We start from the raw sequence: 21,441 nt of genomic DNA, 5'->3' as shown, positions 1-21,441 counted from the left end.
CTCGGATCACTTTCATGTAAAATTTATATAACATGTTACGCTTAGAAATACATGACGTGCACAAGGCGACCAGCTGTATGAGACGGACACTTCTGCGGAGGTCCCATGGGTGGCCGCCTTATACAAGTTCGACTCTACCTGCTACCCTTTGGATAAGACGCTAGTCTACCGCAAAGGTAATATTTTAACAGACCCAGCTACCCTACAAATCCCTGAGCACGAACAGTCCCTCCTATATTAAAGACCTTCTAAACATATATGTCCCCAATAGAAACTTGAGGTCAAGCAATGACCAATCAATCCTTGTCAAACCTAAGCCATTGCGTAAAATAGGTGAACAGTCTTTTCAATTTTCGGCCCCCCATTTTTGGAACTCTCTCCCGTCACACGTGAGATGCTCGGATTCGTTGACAACGTTCAAATCTCGCTTAAAGTTTTATCTTTTTACGTCATAATGTTGCAATATTATTTTCATATTTTGTTGTTGTTAAATTGAATTCGTATCACGTTTCCTTCACACTTGTCTCACTGTAATATGTTTTGTTTTATATCACTGTAAAGGGCTTAGAGCCTGTGACAACGGGGTAAAGCGCTATATAAATGCCATTTATTATTATTATTTATTAATTACTACTCTTGGGTGGAGAGGGGATCAGACGGAGAAAAAAAATCTCGACTGCACCCGATATCGATCCCTTTCCCTTTGCTTGTGAAGCGAGTGCTCTACCAACTGAGCTATTTGGAAAGTTCAAAGTCTGAACGGATGTAGCCACAGGGAGAAAATAAAAGTATTTCCTGTCTACAGCGGGGGCAGCCTGGCTCAGCTGTATGTTCTTTGCTTCGTATTCGAAAGCTACCGAATTCGACTAACCGCTGCGTCGTGTTGCTCTGAGACAGTCACCTCTCTACAGCTCATTTTTGTGGCGCTGTACTACGGCAGATGCCAGGACTATTCCCTTAAGATAAGCACATCCACTTGAGAAGATGAGTTTCAAAACCTGCCAAGCCATATCCAAATAGAAAAAGAGGTAATTTTCTAAAATACAAACAAAAACTCCCAAGAAACTTGAACGCAATATCAACTAAATGTGCATAAAGCGCTTGGCAAAGGGTGGCTGACCAACAACAACACATAACATGTAGAACGAGACATAGGCGATATTACATTTTTTTTACAAGACAGACAGAGACAACGCTGTTAACGGAAATATTATACTCATTTTACGACTGAGTACGGTGAGAGAACGTGACTAAGTGCCGTTTCCAAGGACTCAACTATGCGCCGAGCAGAGGCTCGAACCAAGGACTTTCCGATCCGAAAGCGAGTGTCTTACCACAAGACCACATAGATGCACAAGAAGTTCCAGATGAAAACAGAGAATATAAATATCGCAGAGTCAGAGCCAAACTCAGGACCCAACTGACACGACACCTTCCGCCTAGCTGAGAGAGAGAGAGAGAGAGAGAGAGAGAGAGAGAGAGAGAGAGAGAGAGAGAGAGAGATCAGTGAGCTGTCGCACGAGCCCCAGGGCCATACGGCCACACAAAATATGCTTTCAAACTCTGATCGCTGATCTCTCTCTCTCTCTCTCTCTCTCTCTCTCTCTCTCTCTCTCTCTCTCTAACTTAATTCAAATTGCATGACATAATCAGTCGTAAGGTGAAAAGTTTGGATTTGCAGTTTTTTTTATTTCTGAAAGATTATACTCCCCCAGGGCATTTTAATATTTATTTGAAATAAATCGAGTGATTTTTCATGAAGTTATGGTCAGATGTATGGGAAAGGTATCCAGCAACTTTTCTCAAATTTCATACTTTTTCAACTTGGCTAGCTTAAAAAATATATCTTGGAGTGAAGTTAAGCTTTGATACTTCCCGAAGATGTACCAAAAAAAAAAAAAAAAGGCTGATTTAATCATTTATGACAAGAACACATTAAAAAAAAAAAAATTGACCTTCTAACTAAACTTGACAATATCTCAGTTCAGGTTCCAACCCCTAAACGCTCAATATTAAAAATTTCGTTATCTTTGGCAGGGGGTCCCTATAGCTCAGTTGGTAGAGCACTCGCTTCACACGCAAAAGGACCGAGATCGATCCGGGTGCAGTCAAGATTATATCTACCCCCCCCCCCCCCCTGTCCACCCAGCAGTGATTAAGTAGCAGGATCTGTTAGATCTGGCGTAAATTACTTTGCGATAGACTAGCGTCCTATACAAAGGAGGCAAAGCAATTGCTATTGTCCGTTTCACACTATAGAAACCGGGATAAACTCCGACTCCATTGGCCTGATGGCTCTGAACGACTACTTTACTTTTATCTTTGGAAGTTTTTATTTTTTAAAACTCTCTCCCTACCAGATATTTTCTGAATTTTACCCTGACCTTCATACACACCCAACACAAAAATAGATTTTTCAGACAGATTAGTAACGAGTATATTCTATATTTTGTACAGAAAAATGAGCTCTGCAACTCAGTGTCCAGTTTTTATAGCTATAGCTATGTGGCTATGTGGTCTAGTGGTATGACACTCGTTTTCAGCTCGGGGGGGGGGGGGGGGGGGGGGGGGGGGGGGGGGGGCGGGGAAGTTGTAAAGCGCATTGAGCACGTTAAGTTGATATTGCACTATTAAAAGCTCAATTTTTATTTTATTTTATTTTTAATAAAATGAAATCAGTATAAGAAAATAAATTGTTGGTTGCATCATAACGAAAATGACGATTTTCCGATGTTTTATCAGGAGAGGGTTAAAGAGCTTGTGGGGTCTGAGAAATATTTCATTTCTTGACCAACGTTTTGTGCTGCCTTTATTATATTATCATATTCACCATTTTCTTTAAAGCGCTTTGAGTCTGATGTCTCGGTTATAATAATAATAATAATAATAATAATAATAATAATAATAATAATAATAATAATAATAATAATAATAATGATAATAATAATAATGATAATAATAATAATAATAATAATAATAATAATAATAATAATAATAATAATAATAATAATAATAATAATATAGTCATCCAAATAATTATTTTGTACGCATTATTTCAGCATTATTTGTTATCATTATTACCAATGTTTTTAAATTTCTTGCGATTTTAATACCCTCGTACAAATATATAGATATAATTTTTTTTCGTCATAAAATCCCCATGACATTTCAGTAGTTTCGTGTTGAGGATTCCAAAAACTTACAAAATCATTGAACCGTGTCAAAACAAAACAAAAGAAAACAAAGTTGCGCACTGCGGTGCACGGATTAGTGAGAGAGTCTGTGGGAGGTGGTCATTAATCCGCCACCTTGTTTCGGATGGTGACCGATGATATCCAGACACCCATATATGGCATTCTGACTGCACTGTCGGAGTGCATTGATTTGATTGGGTGACGTGTTATGACGTCGTAGATGGCTTGACCAATCAAGACGTTTACACATTTCTACACATTGCACATTTTCATACACACTTGTCTAGATCTCTACCCATTTCTTTTGACGGTTCACTTTTTCGTCTTCTTATTTGGGTTAGCACCGTCATATTAGCGCTTAATGCTCCTCTGTAGTATACATTGGGACGATCGGACAAGGTGTTTTGAATGCTTCCATGTTGAACACGAAGACAATTTCTTCTGCTTTCAGTATTCACCTGACCGGTATCCTTCATCGATTTGTGATTTCAAAGCGGACACATTGGTTTCATAATCTGGATTTCATCCATTTCTTCAGGAGATAGATCTTATCTATTTAAATCACATTTAAACATTTTATAATATTTCTTTGCTTCTTCAAAATTTCTTCAAAGTGGATTGTGACATTTCAAGTCTCGTCACCGACCAGCAAGAGGAAATGGGTAAGTTTAAACAAAATTGATCTTTTATATAACGCAATATCCATTAAAAGTGCTCAAAGCGCTTTACATGGGGTCCCTGGCCAACAGCAACATTTAACATGAAGAACGGGACATGACGCCTGTTAGGCGATATTACAATTTTTTTCAGACAGAGACAACGCTGTTAACGACCAGGAACTCGTTTTACACCTAAGTACGGTGAGCGATTGTGAGTAAAGAGCCTTCTCCAAGGAATCAACTATGCACCGAGCGAGGCTCGAAACCAGGACTGTTCAATACGAAAGCGAGTGTCATACCACTAGACCACATAGGCGCATTATGTTCAAAATTGTCAATTCTATTTTCATTCTCAATTTGATTTTTGATCACCTATATAACTTTTGAAGTTTATCTATCAAATTATTTATTTATCTGTTTTACAATCTAAATATCTTTTAATCTATATGACATAAGGCTATCGCAAACGTGCTTTCCTCCAGATTTAACAGACCCAGCTACCCGATCACTCCTGGGTGGACAGGGGTGTGTGTGTGTGGGGGGGGGGGGGCAGAAAAAACCTCAATTTTAACCAGATTCAATCCCGTTTCCTTACGCGTGAAACGAGTGCTCTACCAATAGGAGACCAGGTCTCCCACTTACGGCGTGTCTGATTACAATTAAGTATCGGACTCGAGTCTGAATAGTCTCCCGTGGCTATTCGGACTCCTATGTGCGTGCGCATACAGAGGGAGGACATACGTAATGTGGGCAGAAGGCAGAGGGTGGAACTGATAAAGAAATAGAAAAAGAGTTCAGAAGAAATTCTGTTTTGCCCATATCACACTGTCTCAGCTCATACCCCATACTTTGGACTGTAGAAGGATTGTGCATGTCTCACACTATCCCAATGCTGTTTTTCTTTTACCTAATTTTAAGTGGACATCGTGTTATGTTGTTAGAAAAGCTTTTAATTTATACCATAGTTACTTTGACTGACTTTTGTTACTTTTGAAGAGTTTTTTTTTTAAAGTTCTCTCTGGACTTACAATTGTTCTAAGATAGTGTCTTTTCTCGTTAGAGGGGTTAGACTTGCCGTTGATAGTAACTAAAATCGTAATTTTTATTTTCATTAATTTTATATAATAACAATAAAGAAAATATATAAAAGCAAATAAACTATGCTGCCATGGGAGACTATTCAGAATGAGTCCAAATAATCTGTTGGGTGTACATGCGCATTGGAATTTGAGTCCGAGTAGCCGCAACCGTTGAGTATTAAAATGATCATCTCAGCTCGATGTGTACTTATTATATGCAGGTCTGAAATCCGAACTCACTTATGGGCCTAGTTTAACAATTTTGTAATGGACAATATTTTGCGTCATTTTTTTTTAAGAGTTCCATTACAGGAATGAGCCTATGTGGAATTGGGTTATCAGACCTGAAAATAAATATACGTCGTCTCAACTCAATCATTGTTGTTTGACTCTGATACACGCCTGTCTAATTTGATCTAAAATGGCCCTTGGTGTTTAATGTGTGAATTGACAAAAGGATATTGAAACACAATTATTAGTACAGGCGTGTTGTTTACCATCCCATTGTGCTGGCGTGTCATTTAGCCTACGGGTATTATCGTCTGGACAAGCTCAGAGCGAGTCGACTGGTACAATATCCTTGCCCCATTGTTTACATCTTCAATGGGACGCCCAAGGCAAGACAAGCACCTGGCTGCAGTCCAAGTAGTAGTTAGTTATTGAAAGATTTTCCTTATCTAGATAGTATTAATGTGGTCTTGTGGTATGACACTCGCTTTCGGATCGGAAGGTCCTGGGTTCGTGCCTCGCTGTTAACGGCCAGGTACTCATTTTACACCTGAGTACGGTGAGATAATGTGAGTAAAGTAAAGAGCCTTTTCCAAGAACTCAATCAACTATGCGCCGAGCGAGGCTCGAACCCGAACACAGGACCTTCCGATCTGAAAACGAGTGTCATACCACTAGACCGCATAGCCGCACAGTTCAATTAAATTGTCCTTTGTTATCATATGACACAATAGACAGCCTTTGGTTACCTGATCGTTGATAAGATCACTTTGGCAAGACAGCAAGACTCGATGCTTTCCCGACTCGATTTATCTTTACATTTTCTTTTCAACCATAACCATACGCCAAAAGGCACGTTTGCCCGTGTGAAGGGCATAATATAGAACCTACTAAGCTTTGGACTGTAATAAGTAATGTGTATCTCCAGGAAAATGCCACCGTATCCGCATAATTTTGTCTTCCGCTTGTCTTTGCCGCATATATCGCCTTTTTATTTTATTTTTATTAAAAAAATACAAAACTTAAAGAAAAAAGTCTTTGCCGCTTCGTACTTTTAAAGATAAAAATTGGCGTTTTGGCAATTAAATAAAAACGATTTCATACGATTGTGACTGATGTAATAATTAGTGGTAGGGGGGGGGGGGGGGGGGGGGCAAGCGTGGTGGCGGTCGGTCGCTCGAAAATCCGGCTAGTCCCATTTTCTTGAGCGATCAGTGATCGGGGGCGTGGCAGTATGCAAAAAATGGACAACGTTTTTTCGCAGTTCTGACTTCAGATTTTTGATCAGCGTCAACTTATTTACAATAGGTTTGATACCAAGAGCTATGTGCCGACTCCAAAATTGTTGAAATTAGAAAAATATGTTTATTAATTATATATTTTCAAAACTTCTGAGTCAGTGAACAATTTCCTTGGCACAAATAATAATAAAGTGTTCTTTTATGCCGAAGCCTAAAAGCGCTTTACAATATAATTGTCAAACCAAAAACACACTCGTACCGAGCCAAACATACACATACAACAGACGCACACATTAACTATGCAAGTTTTACAAAATGAAATTGACATTCAACAAAATGGAATAAAAAAATAAAACGTATAATTTACTCATCAATAAGAAAATGCCAAGAATAATAATTTATTGAAAAGATGAGTCTAGATTTTTCTTAAAATTTTGTACGCTGCCAGAGAGCCTTACTGACAAAGGAAGCGAGTTCCAAATGGTAGTTCCTGCTTTGTAAAAAGATCTATCGCCGAAATGAGTAAAATCGTGTTTTTAGCACTTTTAGTAGCTGGATCTCCGATGACCTAAGCTGGTGAATTGGGGAGTAGGAGACCACAAGTTTTTGAATGGAGCTTGAAGATCGGGAATTTAGTGCGTTGAAAGAAAAAAAGGGAAATTTTGTATTCGCTTCTGGCTCAAACGGGCAGCCAGTGTAGTGTTCTGAGCATAGTTTTTACATTGGCATATGACATAATATGATTGACAGATGCCAAAGCTACGGGAGGCTGGCTGGGGTATTTATGCTTTGCGTTTAGGTCACATACTCACGATATCCACCAGCCAGTTATAACATACCAACTCGCAAAACTGTGTGTAATAATAACAATAGTAATAATGATAATAATAATTATTATTATAATTATAATAATCATGATAATAATAAATAAATAAAAATGATAAATAATAATAATAATAATAATAATAATAATAATAATAATAATAATAATAATAATAATAATAATAATAATAATAATAATAATAATACATCTTTATTATCTACAAAAGGACAAATTTCCGTGGTTTACATAACCTGTTTTGTGGTGGTCAAACTATTTACACCAGGGAAACAAAATTAGACCAGGCCATTGGGGGGGGGGGGGGGGAGATATAAAAAAAGTCTCCGAATTTGAAGTTTCTGTTTTAAGAATGGGCCGATTTGTAAAACACTTACATGGGGGTTGAAAGTCACACCGGGGATTAGTTCTACTGTTTGCCCTAGTTGTAGCATAGTTAATTAATCAAAGGATTTTATAGGGAATGAGATTAGCGGAAGAGTAGCTTCCCTTGATTGGACGTCACCCATAGTCTGTGACGTCACCGGCGGAAAAGTTATTAGAGAGAGAACATCATGTTGGTTGTGCGCATGGTCTCTCGTCCTCGTCCGCGAGGTGACGTCCAATCAAGGGACGCTACTCTTCCGCTAATCTCATTCCCAATAGAATGACATAGAACCTGGATACATTATGAAATAGGGATAGTTTTTTGTGACGAAATTAACTTAATTATTAAGTTGCTTTATGCAGAAAACATGTCAGAAGAGTAGAAGATAATCTACCTTATGTGACAATATTACGCTTGGCTTGGTCATGGCTCTAGTATTGTGAAATATCATCATTAAAGTTTAGAAAAATGAAGAAGATTGGGGTAAACTTATTTGGTTTGTTCCCTCGGGAGGGAGCGACATTAAAAACGATTAAATTTGACCCAGTTGGATAAAATTAGATTTTGATATGTTGTCATGTGACCATTTGTCTGCATAAAAATTGACAGGAGAACTTCTTATTCTGTGTTTTTTCTTCAAAATAATATATTTTGTGACCTATGGTATTGTTAAATATATGCCAATTTTTACTTTTATATGCATTTTTCTCCAAACTCCATTTTTCGCCACTAAAAACCTAACTCCACCCTCAGTTTTCAACCAATCTTCTTCAAACTTTCTACAAATGAGTGTTATACAAATACGCATGTCCTCTAGAAGCCGGAATTTTGAAAAAAAATAAATTATGAGTAATTTGCATTTGTGTAACTTTTTTTTCAAGGGGAATAATCGAGTAATAACTGAAGTTAATTTTTTAAGTTTCTAGATCTAATTTAAAAATAAGAGATCGGCTTCTAGAGCCTTTTTATTTTTATTTTTTCTACCTCTGGCCAAAATATTATGGCAATCGGTTGATAAACAAAAAAGCCTTTGACTTTTGAGATTTGTTGTTTATTGCTCAATATGGCGGCTTTTCCATAGCAACGGGAAACTTTTTTCGAAAAAAAAATTGTATGCAATCATCCTTCCCAAACATATACATTATGACTGTACACAGAAGTTTAAAATATTTCATCAAATAAAAAAAAATGCCCCTTTAGTGTCGCTCACCCCCCCCCCCCCCCCCCCCCCCCCCCCCCCCTTATGGAAGTGTGAAGATTTTTTTTTTGTTTGGGTTAAAAACAAGACTTTTTCATCCAAAGGTAGGCCTGATAACATTGTAAGGTGAAGAGAAATTGGTTCATTAAAAAATAAGTAGAATAAGTTTCTGCATAAATGTTATGTGAGTGATAATCTCTTAATGATACCTAACAGTATTTATCATTAACTCACTCAACCCTAACACCGACTATATCCGTAGTTTACCCCATGCCTATTTAGTACTTTTTTTTATGAGACAAATTATAGGCGTACTATCAAAACTAATGTTTTTAGTTTTTGCATGATAATATCTATGTATATGCTCATTTTTAATAATTTTCTTTCCAATTTTAAAAAGTAGCAAAAATCTCTAGGATTAAGTTAATGCTAATAATAACATTTTTTTGCATAACTTCAAGTGAATTTTTTTTCCTCTTTTGGTATTCAGATTGCGTCACTTTTTTTTACTGGCATTCGACGTTTTGATTTTGAGATCTCTCGTGCAGTCCTTTTTTTTTTTCTTTCTTTTTTCTTTCCCCTTTATCAACAAAACAGGATAGATGAAACACCACAGACTAATGAGATAATGTGGTATCTCATTATCCCATTCGTCTGTAGTGTTTCATTCATCCTGTTTTGTTGATAAAGAGGAAACCCGAAACGTCCATTTAACCTGTTTTCGTATATTATTAGATTGAAGCTTACATTCAATTTCGCATTGTTATTTATTATGTAAACGTAGCCCAAGTCCAATTGGTTCTAAATCATGGGCATCGTGGGGGCAGCGTGACTCAGCGGTACGGTCTTTGCTTCCTACCCGAAAGGTACCGAGTTCGATCGCCCACCACTGTGTTGTGTGGCCTTGAGCAAGTCACATCGCCCTAGCTCACTTTGCAGCGCTGCTCTGCGGCGGACGCCTGGGTTATTCCAGTCTTCCTTTGGAATAGACCCTAAAGACAAATTTCCGCTTGGGGATGAATAAAGGGAATTTTATTTATTATTATTTTTTTGAAACTTGAAATCAAAATTAATGACATAGAGTTGATTTCATTGAGATATTATTTCTTGTTTATAGATAGTATGAAATTGACGTCATCAGGTCTTTGTTGTTGCTTTCTGCCATCCGTGTTTATGAGTAATTCTCACTAAACTGTATTAACCAGACTATAAACGTTCAAAGTTTTGTGTGTTGGTCCGTTATAAGTTATACTTCAGGATTGCAATGTTGTGAGTTTTTTTTTAGCTTAAACAAGCGCATTCTATCTATATTCACTCAGATATGGAGGTTGTGGAAGCTCCGCCCAATGCTGGACAGTGCAGTTGTCAACAGACTATGGATGGTTCCTCGATATTCTATGCTTGTGATCTATGTATGGATGTTTGTAGTAACATCGTAGAGGTCAGCACCGAGATGGAGGTAGGAAAACATTCAATACTTTGATGTTCTGGTTTTAACAGGTTTTATGACTTTACTCTCTCTCTCTCTCTCTCTCTCTCTCTCTCTTTTTTTATCCCCTCCCTCTCTCTCTCTCTCTCTCTCTCTCTCTCTCTCTCTCGCTCTCTCTCTCTTTCCTCTACGGTAATCAATTTTAAAACTTAAATTATAACAATGACCATCATTTGCCTTACATTTTTTTTTACTGTTTCTCTTGTAAATTAAAATTGCTGAATTTCTTTTTATTATTGTTATTATTATTATTATTATTATTATTATTATTATTATTATTATTATTATTATTATTATTATTATTATTATTATTATTATTATTATTAATTATAATAATAATAATAATAATAATAATAATAATAATAATAATAATAATAATAATAATTATTATTATTATTATTATTATTATTATTATTATTATTATTATTATTATTATTATTATTATTATTATCATTATTATTATTATTATTATTATTATTATTATTATTATTATTATTATTATTATTATTATTATTATTATTATTACTACAGTCCAAGCCGGTGTTGGGGACGCCGATTAATCGGGACAGAGACATAATCGCTTCTGTGCCACCCTGAACACCAACATGCTCACCAAATTCAGTGATATTATACCCCAGATTGTTTGCAGCTGTGCAGGAAGGCAAAAAGAAAAGTTTCTTCTCAGATTTTCTCCCCCCTTTTATTCATGTTTTAGGGCCACAAGGCCACAGTATTACATCATTTTTTGGGGTTACTTCAGGGGCCACTTGATTGCTAATCTGATCCACAAACTTTGTCAGGTGGGGGGGGGGGGGTGGGGGGGGGGGGGGGGGGGGGGGGGTCAGAGTTCTTTCTGCTACAAATTGTCGCAACAGCTTCATCATTTCACGTTTTTTTGGGGTTTTTTTTTTGACTATGTCATTAGAGGGGTATCCTCTTCATCACTACTTTCGTGCTCTTCAAGTTTCTGTTGTTTTTGTTTTTTGTTTTCTTTCTTTTCTTTTTTTTTAATTTTTATTTTTGATCATAACGGTTGAAAGAAAACTACTGTGTCTGTGGAATCTTCAAAATCTGAAGTTACAGACTTAAGAAGAAGAAGAAGAAGAAGAAGAAGAAGAAGAAGAAGAAGAAGAAGAAGAAGAAGAAGAAGAAGAAGAAGAAGAAGAAAGCAACAGATTAAGAATGAATTGTCAACCCATTCAACTCATTGAACAAACAAACCATTTGGCAGTGACGACTGTCTTAATCAAACACACCCATCACTCATTACCAATCGCACCTTTGGTCAGTGTATCTGCGAACCTAGCATCGGGGCCATTTACATATGACCATGACAATGGCAGTCGATGAACTGACAAGGGATACGGGTGAATTCTATGTTTTGAATCCCTGTGGTGACGGTAACAAACGGTACGATCACATATCACAATCATATATGATTGGCTGTCGCGATAGACACTAACATGAGATACAGGTAAATTCTATTGTTCTCTGTGATGAACCACACACCCGGTCGATCGTTCAATTAGACTAATTTGCATTGTGTGAAATGATTGACGTCAACGAAAAAGCTCTTTTATGGGAACAGGCACTGTCAAATTCCGTCACCATTAAGCGACGGGCTGTCCGAATTAAGCGGTTTTGGGATTAGAAAGGGTATGACATTTATTGGGGAAAAATTCAGTATAGTTTTCTTTGAAGGAACAAACAAAACGCAAACGACAACAAAAAAAAAAAAACAAACAAGAAATAAAACAAACCTACACACAGACAAAAGCCCCCAAACAAAACAAAGCAAAAATAACCCACACATAGAAAACTCCCAAACAAACCCAAACACATAGAAACCTCCCACCTCCAAACAAAACAAACAAACCCACACACAGAGAAAACGCCCCAAACAAAACAAAAAAACACGCAAAAATAGAAAACCCCCAAATAAAACACACACACATAGAAAACCCGCAAACAAAACAAACAAACCCACACACAAAGATAACCCCCACAAACAGAACAACAAATCCACATGGAAAACCCCCAACCAAAACAATAAACCCACATAGAAATCCCCCAACCAAAACAATAAACCCACATAGAAATCCCCCAACCAAAACAATAAACCCACATAGAAAACCCCCAACCAAAACAATAAACCCACATAGAAAACCCCCAAACATAACAACAAACCCACATAGAAAACCCCCAAACAAAACAACAAACCCACATAGAAATTCAAAACAAAACAACAAATCCACATAGAAAACCCCCAAACAAAACAACAAACCCACATAGAAATTCAAAACAAAACAACAAATCCACACAGAAAACCCCCAAACAAAACAACAAACCCACACACATAGAAAACCCCAAACCAAATCTAAGCGAAACAACTAAAGTTTAAATCAACCAATATAACTCCCATCAGAAATTGAATACAGTTTCCATCAGAAGTTGTTTAACCAGTCTGGATAAATAAAGAAAGGACTATTGTAAATCTGAAAAAAATTGCCCATTTTCATTGTTGCTGCCTATGTATGCCTCTTAATTGGGACGATTTCGTCGGGAACCGAGCCTTACCAATGAACCGGTTTGGACTGTATTATTATTATTATTATTATTATTATTATTATTATTATTATTATTATTATTATCAGATATGATTCATAAAGAGATAATCTATTCTAGTTTCCCCCCTCTTTATGGGGTGACGTAAATATTTGATTACGTCCCCTTTATTTCGCAAGGTCGTCGTGTTATTATATTCTACAGGAATAGTTTACCTCATAGATAGTGTTTTTGGTTGTCAATATTGATTTTCAGATGTGAAATTGTACTTTAGTGATGAGGATGTAGTGGTGGTGTTGGTTGTAGTTGTTTTAGTGATGGTTGTGTGGTGTTGGTAGTCGCATTATTATTTGAGTAGTAGTAGTAGTAGTAGTGATGATAACATGGTGGTGGAGGTTGTAATGGATGGTGATGATGGTGATGGTGATGCGGGGTGGTAGTGGTATATTAGTGGTGACGATGTGGTGGTGGTGCTGGTAGTTATGATGATGATGGGGTGAGGTGGTGGTGGTAGTGGTAGTGATGGTAGTAGTGATGATGATGTGTTGGTTTTGGTAGTGGTACCAGTGATGACGATGTGGTGGTTATTGTTGTAGTGGTAGTAGTGATGATGATATGGTGGTGTTGGTGGCAGTATTGATGAAGGTGTGGCGGTGGTCGTGATGGTAGTGGTAGTAGTGATGATGATATGGTGGTGTTGGTGGCAGTATTGATGAAGGTGTGGCGGTGGTAGTGGTAGTAGTGATGATGATATGGTGGTGTTGGTGGCAGTATTGATGAAGGTGTGGCGGTGGTCGTGGTGGTAGTGGTAGTAGTGATGACAATGTGATGGTGGTGCATGGGTCAAAGTTCAGCTGTGGTTGTTAATGATGATGGTGGTGGTGATATTTGTGATTGTGATAATGGTAGCAGTAATGATGATGATGGAGGTGATGGAGTGCTGGTTGTGTTTGTAGTAGAAGCAATATAATAATGATGTTGATGATAACGGTGATGACAGTAGTATTTTTAGTTTATGTCAAAATTTATGGAAATCAAATAGGAAATTAGCGGGTTTCAAGCGGGGAATTTCCACCTATGTTCTTCTCCAACTTCCTAAGCTACTCTTTTTCCTCCTCGCCCTCCTGCTGCGTCTGTTGCACCTCCTTACATTTTTATCCTCCTCCTTCTTATTGTTCTCTAATCTCTCTCTCTCTCCTTTGTTCTACTCCCTTCTTCTTCTTCTTCTTCTTCTTCTTCTTCTTCTTCTTCTTCTTCTTCTTCTTCTTCTTCTTCTTCTTCTTCTTCTTCTTCTTCTTCTTCTTCTTCTTCCTCCTCCTCCTCCTCTTGCTCCTGTTGTTTCTGCTTCTTTTCTTCCCCCTGCTCCTCTTCTTCCTCCGTCTCCTTCTCCACTTTCTTTTGTTTATCGGATAAATATAATAATAATATATTATAGACAAACATGCCTACAGACAAACATACATCATGATGATATGGTGCTGGTTGATGTAGTGGTAGTTGTGATGATGATGTGGTGGTTTTCAATCAAAGTAATACTTTCCCTTCTACCTGATTTATTAAAATACTTTAGAGTTTTAGAGTGAGGGGGGGGGGGGGGGGGTGAACAGGAAAAAATCTCAACTTCACCCCGGATATATCTTTACTAATGAAATGAGTAATCTATCAACTACATTATCATGATCCACGTTTCATGAAGATTGAGTTAAAATGTCTGAAAATGTAATTTTTGCAAAAATGAAATAATAATAAAATGTTTCTATTCTCTCATAATGTAGGAACATGTGATGGCAGAAGAAGAAGAAATGGAAGAAGAATTTGTACAACAAGCAGAATTTGAACAACAAGCAGAATTTGAACAACAAGCAGAAATGGAAGAAGAATCTGAAGTAGTAGAAGAAGAAGAACTGGATGTAGTAGTAGAAGAATTTGATGTAGTAGAAGAAGAATTGGAAGTAGTAGAAGAAGAAGAAGAATTTGAAGTAGTAGTCGCAGAAGAAGAAGAAGAAGAAGAAGAAGAAGAAGAAGAAGAAGAAGAAGAAGAAGAAGAAGAAGAAGAAGAAGAAGAAGAAGAAGAAGAAGAAGAAGAAGAAGAAGAAGAAGAAGAAGAAGAAGAAGAAAGAAGAAGAGAAGAAGAAGAAGAAGAAGAAGAAGAAGGAGAAGAAGAAGAAGAAGAAGAAGAAGAAGAAGAAGAAGAAGAAGAAGAAGAAGAAGGAGAAGTAGAAGAAGAAGAAGGAGGAGGAGGAGGAGAAGAAGAAGAGGAAGAAGAATCTTCATCTTCATTTGGTTGGAGCAGTGAAGATATTGAACATCTATTGTTTCGAAACGACGATGAAAGAGATAATATGGTTGTAGATGAAGCCGATGAAACTCTGAGAGAATGGAACCGGATCTTTGGAGAGGAATCCTCTCGAATCAACACTATGATCGATACAACAGTGGATAGCATGTATGAAGTATGGTCGAGATCTGCCAATCCAGATGCTATTCTCCAGTCGACAATCCACCTGTTAAAAATGAACCTCCACAAAAGCATTAGCAAGATGGAGAGGATTCAGTTTCGGATGTGTACGTATTATATTTATTTATTTTTTACTACTTTTTCATCTTGTCATTTTTGAATTAAATTTAACCCTTTTATTTTTACCAACTATAGGAAAATCGCCACGTTCGTTACGATGCGACCAACATTTTTCTTATTCAAATTTCTTTTGCACAAAAAGAAAAAAAAATGAAAAGTGTGTTGTAGTGCATCATTTGCTAAAGAAATAATTAACCTCAAGAACTTTACTGCTATTATGTCAGAGTGATATAAAATTTATTATTGTGTTAGTTGGGTTTGAAGTTTTGGGGAAAATTCTTAAAATGGCTGATAAGGAGAGAGTTAAGACATGATAGGACAGTTGCGCTTGCAGCTCTGGACTGTAACAGAAGAAAAAAACTCAAGAATGAATATAACAGCTTTAAAAATAAATAAACTACTACACGCGGAACGTTTCGGGCTAAAACAACCCTTTCAGCCACCAACAACTTAAAAAAAAGGCCACCAAAAAAAACAAAATAAAAACACAAAAAAACAAAGAAACAAAACAGCATGCAAATAGTGAAGTCATAAATATATTATAAATATGCATTTATGTTTTCATTGTATTTTGTGATTGGCTAAAGGGTGGCTTTGAGTCGAGCCCGAAACGTTCCGTGTTTTATTATTTTCTTCTTTATTAATAAAAAAAATCTGTTATATTTATTTTTGTTTAGTAAATTTAGGAGGGGTTTTCAAAGACCGTGAAGTCATTCCCAAATAGAAAAGGAGTTTACAAACATATTCAAACAACAATATTCAGGCGCTAATACCTGGGTCCATGTGGTCTAGTGGTATGACACTCGCTTTCGGATCGGAAAGTCTTGTGTTCGAACCTTGCTCGGCGCATAGTTGGGTCCTTAGAAAAGGCTCTTTACTCACATTCTCTCATGCAGGTGTAAAATGAGTACCTGGGCGTTAACAGCGTTTTCTCTGTCAGAAATAAATTGTAATATCGCCTAACAGGCGTCATGTCTCGTCCTACAATTTAAGTGTTGCTAGGGACCCCTAGTAAAGCCCTTTGAGCACGGTTAGTGGATATTGCTCTATATAGAACAACTTTATCTCCTTAGACAATTTGGTAATTTTTAACTTATCTTTAAAAAAAACGCCCATTAGCCGGAGCAGGAATTTATCACGGTTTGGAAAGCGTGAAACGGACAATAGAAATTGCTTGTTATCTTTTCAATTGGACTCTTTTCTATCGCAAAATACTTTCCACCATATCTTCAGACCCAGCTACCCAATCACTGATGGATGGGCAGAGTAAATCATAAAAATCCCCACTGCACCCGGGATCGATCTCGGCCGCTTTGCGTTGAAGCGAGTGCTTTACCAACTGAGCTATCGGGACCTTCAAAATATTTATAGAGCTATGAAAAATTACAGCTCTATGAGATAAAAGTAACCATGTAGAATAATTTGAATGTCGATTTATCATCTGTTTAATACAGACTTATGTCTTTGTTGATTTTTTTTAAAACGCAGAAGTATATAGACCGACGTCTACATATATGCAGGTCTGACATCCGAACCCGCTTTTGAGTCTATTTTAACATTGTTGTAGTGGACAATATTTTACGGATGTCATTCTTTGAGGTTTCCATTACAATAATGAGCCCATAAGGAATTGGGTTGTCAGACCTGCAAATATCTGTACGTCGATATGGACTCGACAAGAGACACGACTGGTTTTAGACTGTGCGGTTATGTTGTCTAGTGGTATGACACTAGCTTTCGGATCAGAAGGTCCTGGGTTCGAGCCTCGCGCTCGGCGCATAGTTGAGTCCTTGGAAAAGGCTATTTACTCACATTCTCTCACCGTACTCAGGTGTAAAATGAGTACTTGGCCGTTAACAGCGTTGTCTTTGTCCGAAAAATTGTAATATCGCCTCACAGGCGTTATGTCTCGTCCTACATGTTAAATGTTGCTTTTGACCAGGGACCCCTTGTAGAGTGCTTTGAGCACGTTTAGTGGATATTGCCCTATATAAAAGCTTAACTTTTTTTTTAGATTAGATGTAATATAAATTAAAAAATTGATAAAATTCCCATTATTCATCCCATAGGGGAAATTTGTTAGGGTCTATTCCAAAGGCAGACTGGAATAACCCATGGGTCATATCAGTGCAGCGCAAATTGAGCTTGGGCGAAGTGACTTGCTCAAGGCCACACAGCACAGCGGCGGGAGATCGAACTCTGTACCTTTCGGGTACGAAGCAAAGACCATGCCTCTGAGTCACGCTATTATTCTGCAGATTGTAACAGTGAAAACTTCCTTTTTTTATGAAAGGCCTAATTGCGTGGCTATGTGGTCTTGTGGTATGACACACGCTTTCGGATCGGAAGGCCCTGGGTTCGAGCCTCGCTCGGCGCATAGTCGAGTCCTTGGAAGACTCTTTACTCACATTCTCTCATCGTCCTCAGGTGTAAAATGAGTATCTGGCCGTTGACAGCATTGTCTCTGTCCGAAAAAATTGTAATAATATTGCCTAACTGGCGTCATGTCACTTCCTACCTGTTAAGTGTTGTTGTTGGACAGGGACCCCTTGTAAAGCACTTAGAGCACATTTAGGGGATATTACTCTATATAAAAGTTCAAAAGCTCAAGCTGAAATTGTCATCATTTTCTTATTTTGTTTTCCTCCCCAGTTGGTCTTGAGTGGCGGTAGACCTGTACACATGCAAACTATGGAATATGGAGGAGAGAGAGAGAAAGAAAGAAAGAGAAACAGATAGATGGATACATTAGATAGAGAGATAGAGTATGTAGTAAGCGCGTGTGTGTTTGCGTAATGTGTGTGTGTGTGTGTGTGTGTGTGTGTGTGTGCGTGCTAGACTTCATGTCAATTGTTTTTTGTAAATATATTGTTATTTCTATTTTGTTTTGAAGAAAATGAAATATTAAGAGAAAAAAACAAATCCCCCCCCCCCCCCGCAAATTAAAAAATAAATAAAAATAAACAAAAACTAAAAAAAATATTAAAAGATTAAAACAAAAAAAAAGAAAACCAACAAAAAAAACAAACAAAAAACAAAAAACAAAACAAAACAAATTCTTTAAGAAAATTATGGTATGGGATCACCATTGTTCCGTAGGAGCTCATGTCAAATTATTATTTTTTTCATCCAGCACAGAATTACTGTCAAATTTAAGAATTATCAAACTATTCTTTACTGTCTGATATACGAGCAACTTGCAAACAATTTCTTCAATTTCAGGCTAATTCTATTGCCCGTTGATTAAAATATTTTTTTGTAGAATATCTGCAATGACGTAATCACGACTCAACAACAACTACCCCAGACGATCACACAATTTCGTTGATGGCTCAAAATTTGATTTATTGATTCCGTCTCTATCGATGATCATTTCCACAATATGGTAGTACATACTAATAATATGCTCAAGTTTTTAAAAATAAAAGTAGCTATTTATGAACTATTTCAAGTATAATTATGATCAACTTCTTCAATATTGTGTGTCGAGCGTAATAAACAGTTTATTCATTTTCAAACTATGCACTCGCACTTAAACTATTTATTTATTTGATATAATATACAGTATGTAAATTAGAATGAAAATACATGGACTCGACCACAGGGACCTGCATATTCCTTCTTTTTTTGTTTGGTTTCCATCACGCGATATTTCTTTAATTTTGTATCAATATGACAGCCGGCAATTGGGGAAGAAAAGTCGTGATGGTACACGACATTCTACTGTACCGGTTCCAAAATCTTTGGAAGTTTTTATATAACAGGTCCTTCGGAAGACTAATTTATCATGAATAGGTTACATATATTGAATCATGACTTATGCCTCTTGGCTACTGAACAGCACTCTGTCATCTTCTTCTGTCCTTGGCACAGACCTTTGCCTTCCTACAGGTAAGATCTGAGACGCACAAATCTTGGTGAAAGCTTCTCCTCCAAGTCTGTTTTGGACGACCCCGTTTCCTTTTGCCCTGTGGGTTCCATTCGAGAGCCTGCTTGGTTATATTACAGGGCTCTTTCCGCAGGGTATGGCCAACCCATCGCCACTTTCTGCGTCTGACCTGGACATCCATTCTATTTGCTCTTGCTTTGTTCTTGTCCAAAGGTCAGCATTTGGTACTTTGTCAAACCATTTCAACTATTCACATTGAATCATAAGATGGCATAACTAGTTTTGTAGCAGGATGTACAGGCAGGTTCTAAGGACAATTATAAAATAAGATGCCATCACTCTGAAACCATGAGAATGAGATCATTTACTCACCGCATTTATCCAGTCCTCCAGAAGAGTGGTTTTACACTTCCAATGAGATGGGAACCAGTTTTTACATAACACTTTTATTTCTTATCCTACGTATCTCAGCAATTTAAAAAATGATAGATTAAAATGATATATAGAATAGTAAACAGGAACACCCATTGTTTATAAACTCTTGTTCTATCTTGGTAAAAGGTTCAATTGTGACGTCACTTCCTTCGTTATGACGCATAGTAACTGGTTCTAAACTATTGGAACTTCCATTGAGTTATAGTATATAACCAACTAAAGTATATGAACTATTGGGCTGTTATAAAACCCCAAATTCCTGTAATCAACACAAAACCAATAATGTTCGAATAGTTAAGAGCATTTTCTATCTATTCTAAGCTATTGAGTGAAATTCTTACTTCTCTTGAGTTAAGATCTATCACCAACTAGCGTATATAACTCAGGTCTTTGTTATTGAATACTGGGTTGTTTTAAAACCCCGGATTCCTGTAATCAAAACTGGACCTGGTACTCGTATACTTGCGATTATTATGCATCATATTAACTGAGTTTGTCTCTTTAGACTATAGAGTTACTTCTATCACCAACTAACGTATATGAAATACTGGGCTGTTATAAAACCCCAGATTCCTGTAATCAACACAAAACTAATCAAATCTGCGTATTTGAGAATACTTTCTAACATGGCTATTGAGACCAGTCTGTTCGTTCCTATCTCTTTGCCGTAGGGATAGGGTAGGGCCTTATCGTTGTTTTCGTTTTCGTTTTTGTCAAGTTGCTGGACGTTCTCTTTTGCTGTTGATTGTTGGTTGTCTTGGCTTGGGCGCTGAGGAGTAAAATGATGTTGATTTTATAGATGGTGTGGGCTTGGCTAAGAAACTAATTACATTGATTGTCATCCGGAAATATAACGGACCACTACACCAAACTATGTGTAACTATGAGAATGAAGAAGAAGACAGGAGAGTAGGATATGGAAAAGAAGAAGAAGAAGAAGAAGAAGAAGAAGAAGAAGAAGAAGAAGAAGAAGAAGAAGAAGAAGAACAACAACAACAACAGCAATAATAACAACAACGACAGCAACATATCAAAATGACAACAGAAACAACGACAACGGTTGCCGGCTTCACATGATCATAAATATTGGGGGGGGGGGGGGTGGCCGAGTGGTTAAAGTATTGCACTGTGACCCGGTAAGTCACGGGCTCAAGCCCCGTTTCAGGCACTTTCCATTCTTTTCCCTTGGTCAAGATTATTAACCCCCAATTTACCCACTCTGTTCAACATGGGTGATTCAAGTTGTCATCGACATCTCGCTTGTTTGGTGGCATATCGATATTCCATCGTGGAATGCCTGGATCCACAAATAATGTGTCGTGGCGGAAGGGGATAATTACCAAAAAAATAAGTTGAACTTAGGATTTTTAGAATATAGCATTAACAATAACAAAATTCGATCCATTCGCTTTACAAAGGGTCTAAAGCCAACAGTAACGCTTAACATGTAAGACAAGGCATGGCGCTTTCAATACGGTATAAACATTTCATATTTCGACAAAATAACGCTGTTACAGGCCAGGCACTTATTTCAAACTGGAGTAAGGGGAGAAAACATGAGAAAAGATCATTTTGCAAGGGCTTAACTTTCTATTGTTCACAGCAGGATTCGAACCAAGGACCGCCAAGTCCGATTGCGAGTAGAGTTCCAAAAGACAGCCACACAGATTTGATAAATCTG

The 21,441-nt window shown here is 37.3% G+C and overlaps 2 long non-coding RNA genes across 2 annotated transcripts; both read left to right on the top strand.

Annotated features, from left to right (window-relative positions):
* The first annotated feature begins 3,466 nt into the window (after positions 1-3,466).
* Positions 3,467-14,861, top strand: LOC144969613 (uncharacterized). Its single transcript, XR_013644784.1, has 3 exons — positions 3,467-3,856; positions 10,124-10,263; positions 14,634-14,861. It is a non-coding gene; the product is annotated as an uncharacterized LOC144969613 (long non-coding RNA).
* A 142-nt stretch (positions 14,862-15,003) lies between these two features.
* Positions 15,004-18,951, top strand: LOC144969612 (uncharacterized). The gene is made up of 2 exons (XR_013644783.1): positions 15,004-15,423; positions 18,089-18,951. It is a non-coding gene; the product is annotated as an uncharacterized LOC144969612 (long non-coding RNA).
* Positions 18,952-21,441: the final 2,490 nt, after the last annotated feature.

This window comes from Berghia stephanieae, chromosome 3 (genome assembly GCF_034508935.2).
Source record: "Berghia stephanieae isolate SIO BIC M18660-M18661 chromosome 3, UCSD_Bste_1.3, whole genome shotgun sequence".
Classification (NCBI taxonomy): domain Eukaryota; kingdom Metazoa; phylum Mollusca; class Gastropoda; order Nudibranchia; family Aeolidiidae; genus Berghia; species Berghia stephanieae.
Note: the sequence above shows the minus strand (reverse complement) of the source record. Positions and strands in the feature narration are given on the sequence as shown.